This window comes from Staurois parvus, unplaced genomic scaffold (assembly GCF_062004578.1).
Source record: "Staurois parvus isolate SC_StPar_1 unplaced genomic scaffold, SC_StPar_1.0 ptg001214l, whole genome shotgun sequence".
NCBI classification, from domain to species: domain Eukaryota; kingdom Metazoa; phylum Chordata; class Amphibia; order Anura; family Ranidae; genus Staurois; species Staurois parvus.
The window spans coordinates 476,324-482,676 of record NW_028319010.1 but is presented as its reverse complement, the minus strand read 5'-3'; the positions used below and the strand labels follow the sequence as shown (position 1 = coordinate 482,676).

The window sequence follows — 6,353 nt, the reverse complement described above, 5'->3', positions numbered from 1 at the left end:
CTCCCACTGACACCAGTGGCGGGGCTCCGTTCCTCCCACTGACACCAGTGGCGGGGCTCCGTTCCTCCCACTGACACCAGTGGCGGGGCTCCGTTCCTCCCACTGACACCAGTGGCGGGGCTCCGTTCCTCCCACTGACACCAACAATAAGGTGATATTTCTTCCATTGATACCAATGGTGGGCCACTATTCCGCCTCCTACTGACCACAGGCGCTATGTAGCTGACCAACCACGTGGCAATGTCTATCCTCACTGATGGGTCCCGGGACACTTTCTACCCCCACTGGCCACAATCCGGCCCCCCTAAACTCTGGAGGACAGTAAACTGGCCCTTTGTTTGTAAAGTTTGGAGACCCCTGGCTTAATTGAACAAGAAGCTGAAGCTGATTGGCTCCCATGTACAGCTGCACCAGATTCTGAGTGCCCCAGTTTTAGTAAATCTCCATTGTCTGTACTGCTCTGACATTTGGGGGATATCTGTACCGTCCTGACATTTGGGGGATATCTGTACCGTCCTGACATTTGGGGGATATCTGTACCGTCCTGACATTTGGGGGATATCTGTACCGTCCTGACATTTGGGGGGATATCTGTACCGTTCTGACATTTGGGGGGATATCTGTACCGTTCTGACATTTGGGGGGATATCTGTACCGTCCTGACATTTGGGGGATATCTGTACCGTCCTGACATTGGGGGGATATCTGTACTGTTCTGACATTTGGGGGGATATCTGTACCGTCCTGACATTTGGGGGGATATCTGTACCGTCCTGACATTTAGGGGGATATCTGTACCGTCCTGACATTTGGGGGGATATCTGTACCGTCCTGACATTTGGGGGGATATCTGTACCGTCCTGACATTTGGGGGGATATCTGTACCGTCCTGACATTTGGGGGGATATCTGTACCGTCCTGACATTTGGGGGGATATCTGTACCGTCCTGACATTTGGGGGGATATCTGTACCGTCCTGACATTTGGGGGGATATCTGTACCGTCCTGACATTTGGGGGGATATCTGTACCGTCCTGACATTTGGGGGGATATCTGTACCGTCCTGACATTTGGGGGGATATCTGTACCGTCCTGACATTTGGGGGATATCTGTACCGTCCTGACATTTGGGGGATATCTGTCCTGTTCTGACATTCTTGGACCTCAAGAAATCAGATTGGCTGTCAGTACTTCAGGATTGATCAATATTCAGATCTATACCATAGTTTGTGAACTCTATAACTTTCCTACAAACTAAAAAAATACATCCTAATTTGGGTTATTTTCACCAAAGACATGTAACAGAATACATCTCGGCCTAAATTTATGAAGAACAATTATTTATTTGCAAACTTTTATAACCGAAACAAAGAAAAACGTGTTTTTTTTGTTTGGTTTTTTTTTTCAAAATTTTCGGTATTTTTTGTTAATTTGGCAAAAAATAAAAACCCCAGCGGTGATTTAAATACCAGCTAAAGAAAGCTCTAGTAGTGTGAACAAAATGATAAAATTTTAGTTTGGGTACAAAGTTGTATGACCGCGCAATTGTCATTCAAAGCGTGAGAGCGCTGAGACCTGAAAAATGGCCTGGGCAGGAAGGGGGTAAAAGTGCCTGGTATGGAAGGGGTTAATAAAAAAACCCAAAACAAACCCTTTTGGTGTTCCCATGTGACATGATGGATGTGAATTAAGGTGCCTGCAATCCTAGAGACATAAGATGACGGTAGGTGTTGATTAGTCAGTTGTTTTAAATTGCGGTCATGCAACGTACATTCTATTTTGAAGTCTATTATTACAACATACACCGATCAGCCATAACATTATGACCACTGACAGGTAAAGTCAATAACATTGATGGGATGGTGGGATATATTAGGCGGCAAAGTGAACATGTTGTTCCTGAAGCTGGTGTTGAAATCAGAGAAAATTGACACGTGTAAGGGTTTGGCAACTATGACATGGGGCAAATTGTAGCGTCTAGACGGCTGGGTCAGAGCAACTCCAAAACTGCAGCTCTTGTGGGATGTTCCCGATCTGCGGTGGTCAGGACCAACCAAACGCGGTCCAAGGAAGGAAAACTGGCGACCGGGTCATGGGCAGCAATGGGTCATTGATATACATGGGGAATGAAGGCTTGCTGTGTTGTCTGATCCAATAGAAGAACTACTGGAGCACAGATTGCTGAAAATCTGTTAACAGAGCACATGCTCAGTTTGGTGAGATTTTTTTTTTTTTTTTTTTCTTGGGAGAGTGCAATTGATCAGCACAGGGCTGTCCAGACAGAGGGTCAGGGGGTATGCAGCCTCATGGGACAAACGGGGGCGAATGAAAACTCCTACAAGCTTTACCCGGTGCTTTGCAGGACACTGATAGAAGTCACAAGACTGCTATATAATGCTGAGGAGAAAAGGTATTTAGCAGTTTATATTTACTAAAATCATTGCAATTCCATGTTGTGTGTACTGTGGGAGACCAGATATAGTGAATGCAGGGTCCAGGGAGCAGATATAGTGAATGCCGGGTCCAGGGAGACCGGATATAGTGAATGCAGGGTCCAGGGAGCAGATATAGTGAATGCCGGGTCCAGGGAGACCGGATATAGTGAATGCCGGGGAGAGCGGATATAGTGAATGCCGGGTCCGGGGAGAGCGGATATAGTGAATGCCGGGTCCGGGGAGAGTGGATATAGTGACTGCCGGGTCCGGGGAGAGTGGATATAGTGACTGCCGGGTCCGGGGAGAGTGGATATAGTGACTGCGGGGTCCGGGGAGAGCGGATATAGTGACTGCGGGGTCCGGGGAGAGCGGATATAGTGACTGCGGGGCCCGGGGAGAGCGGATATAGTGACTGCGGGGCCCGGGGAGAGCGGATATAGTGACTGCGGGGTCCGGGGAGAGCGGATATAGTGAATGCTGGCTCCGGGAAGACCGGATATAGTGAATGCGGGGTCCGGGGAGAGAGGATATAGTGAATGCGGGGTCCGGGGAGAGCGGATATAGTGAATGCAGGGTCCGGGGAGACCGGATATAGTGAATGCTGGGCCCGGGGAGAGCGGATATAGTGACTGCAGGGTCCGGGGAGAGACCGGATATAGTGACTGCCGGGTCCGGGGAGAGCAGATATAGTGAATGCGGGGTCCGGGGAGAGCGGATATAGTGACTGCGGGGTCCGGGGAGAGCGGATATAGTGAATGCGGGGTCCGGGGAGAGCGGATATAGTGAATGCGGGGTCCGGGGAGAGCGGATATAGTGAATGCGGGGTCCGGGGAGACCGGATATAGTGAATGCTGGCTCCGGGGAGACCGGATATAGTGAATGCTGGCTCCGGGGAGACCGGATATAGTGAATGCTGGCTCCGGGGAGACCGGATATAGTGAATGCGGGGTCCGGGGAGACCGGATATAGTGAATGCGGGGTCCGGGGAGAGAGGATATAGTGAATGCGGGGTCCGGGGAGAGCGGATATAGTGACTGCCGGGTCCGGGGAGAGCGGATATAGTGAATGCGGGGTCCGGGGAGAGCGGATATAGTGAATGCGGGGTCCGGGGAGAGCGGATATAGTGAATGCGGGGTCCGGGGAGAGCGGATATAGTGAATGCGGGGTCCGGGGAGAGCGGATATAGTGAATGCGGGGTCCGGGGAGAGCGGATATAGTGAATGCGGGGTCCGGGGAGAGCGGATATAGTGAATGCGGGGTCCGGGGAGAGCGGATATAGTGAATGCGGGGTCCGGGGAGAGCAGATATAGTGAATGCGGGGTCCGGGGAGAGCGGATATAGTGATTTTGCAGTTCAATCAGCGTTGCTGTGCAGTATGCATTCTCACGGCAAGCAAGGAGGGAAGTCTCCTTGCTGTCAGAATACAAAGGTACAGCAGGGAGTATTGCCCCATTACCTCCAACATGTGGATGGGGGAATTGGGTCAGCTTTTTTAGTTCAGCCTGCCTTTTTGCCTTTTTTTTTTTTTTCTGTAATATCTTTCTGATGTCAATGCTGGGGGTTTAGTCCTTTGTTCACACAGGACATACTACAGCATATACCTATCCAAAGGCTGTATTTGTCTGTACAGAGATGCTCAGGTGTTCCATGCATCCCCCATGCAGACAGTCCCATTCATATAATTTGGGATGCAGTGGCTGAACGGACAAAACTGCTGCTCCTGATTGGACAGCTATGTAGGTGCGGGGCCCTGAGCACATACTGTCAACGTTGGGAGTTGTGTACTCACATGGGTGTCGGCCAGCTGCGTCCCTATTGACATGCTTAGGACTGATTGCACGGTGATAAATGGAATATTTGTACATATGGAGGCAGACACAACCCTCACACGGGTGTACGCTTTAGCATGTCTATGTGAACAAGGCCTTACAGTTACAATCCGGAGATGTCCAGGGCAGAGCTTCTCTTCATAAATTGCCCCCTCTACTGGTCAACAGCTGGTCCTGCAACTTTTAAATAAAACACGCCTCTGACCATTTCTAAGGCCCCATGTACACGGGACGTTTCTGAACGATGGAAACTGACTGCTGGAAAACGTAGGTTAAAAAACGTCTGTTTAGCTGCGTTTGCATAACGCGTTTATGCGCGTTTGCGATTAGAAGCGGATTTTTAAAGATAAGCACAGGAGAACCTCCCAAATGCCCAGAATGCACTGAAAAGTGGTAAATTATTAACTATTTCAGGCTGTTTCAGAGAAATACAGAGAGTAGAAGCAGAGACAGCAGTATGTGTTGATAATTAGGTGTGAGTTGCTCATTAACATTTCTTCTGTTTCCAAGGGTGGGAAAGGTGTCTGGTGGAGGGAGTCATTAAGGCCTCCTGGCAGGGGGTCTTCATGAGGAATTTGAGGTGTGAATGGTCATTAACATACCTTTTGTTTCCATGGGTGGGAGAGGTCTGAAGTGTGACTGGTCATTAACATATCTTTTGTTTCCAAGGGTGGGAGAGGTCTGAGGTGTGAATTTTTCATTAACATATCTTTTATTTCCAAGGGTGGGAGAGATCTGAGGTGTGAATTGGTCATTAACATATCTTTTGTTTCCAAGGGTGGGAGAGGTCTGAGGTGTGAATTGGTCATTAACATATCTTTTGTTTCCAAGGGTGGGAGAGGTCTGAGGTGTGAATGGTCATTAACATATCTGTTGTTTCCAAGGGTGGGAGAGGTCTGAGGTGTGAATTTGTCATTACAATGTGTGACAAGCTCCATAGGAACATCCTGTGTTTAGTGTTTTGTCCATTTGAGTACCTTGAAAACGCTTTGCATACATTTTTCATGATGAAAAAAGGCTCTGGACAGCATCGGGAACTGTAAGAGTTTAAAAAAATTGCACACGATTTTAAACACGATTTGCCGCGTTTACAAGCGTTTTGCATTTGAAACGCTGATAAAATCGACGTCTGAACGCAAGTTTGTTGCGTTCAAAAAAACAACTGTAAACTCAACTGCCTGTAAACGACGATGTGTACACGGACACATAGGAAAACATCAGGGAGAGTTCAGGGGCTGCTGAAAAACCGCAGAACAGCCCCTGAACGTGCGTTTATTAGCTGCAGTGTACATGAGCCCTAAGATGTGTGACTGTTGAAAACATGACGAAAGTTGTCGGAAAGAAATGTGCGCAAAAAAAGTTTGCTGAGTGCCTGTAGTTTGTATATAAATAGCTCCCAGCCCCCCTTTGTAGGGGATATGATTGCCCCCCCCCCGGATGCTGACAGTGCAAGTCTGGGTGTGGGACTTTACTGAGAATTCTAACTTAATCTTGTTTCCTTACAGGAAGCGTTTGTCAGTCTATATGGGAACGACGCCGCCGCCAACAGCCGGAGAAGCCAAGAACGCTTCGGGAGGTGGCTCCTGACGGGAGTAACGCTGGCCGGAGCCGTCTTATTGGCCTCTTACCTCATCCGCAGATAGGACGAAGGGTCCGGCCGTCCCCTGAGAGGTGGAGGGGGGAAGGGAGGGGAGACCAGGGACTCATGAAGGTTCCACAGCCAAGGCGGAGGCCACACACTTGTCACAAGGCTGCAAATCGCAAAACCTTTTGTTAACCATTTTAAACCCTTTTAGAATTTGGATGGTCTCTGCTGCAGAAAGCAGAACATTAAACTGTTTAAATAAATATTTTTTTTTTTGTTTCTTCCAAGCGTTTGTATGTCTGTCCTAAAATGTAAGGGCCGCCATTCGCTAACACACGTAGGAGAGTTTTTATGATCTTTTAATCGTGGTCACAGTCACAAATACAGGTTCTCTTTTTAAGGCCCCATTCATACGGGGCAATCTACAGTGAACGCCATGTTTACCGACCTCCCGGTATTCCGTGCATCCCCCGAAAGGCAGTCCATTGATGTTAAAGTGTTACT

At 48.7% G+C, this 6,353-nt stretch overlaps 1 long non-coding RNA gene across 2 annotated transcripts; it reads left to right on the top strand.

Annotated features, from left to right (window-relative positions):
• The first annotated feature begins 1,565 nt into the window (after positions 1 to 1,565).
• On the top strand, positions 1,566 to 6,136 carry LOC149438147 (uncharacterized). 2 transcript variants are annotated; one of them, XR_016307951.1, is made up of 2 exons: positions 1,566 to 2,216; positions 5,770 to 6,136. It is a non-coding gene; the product is annotated as an uncharacterized LOC149438147 (long non-coding RNA). The 2 variants fall into 2 exon arrangements; XR_016307950.1 differs by lacking the exon at positions 1,566 to 2,216 and adding an exon at positions 2,223 to 2,410.
• The last annotated feature ends 217 nt before the right edge of the window (positions 6,137 to 6,353 follow it).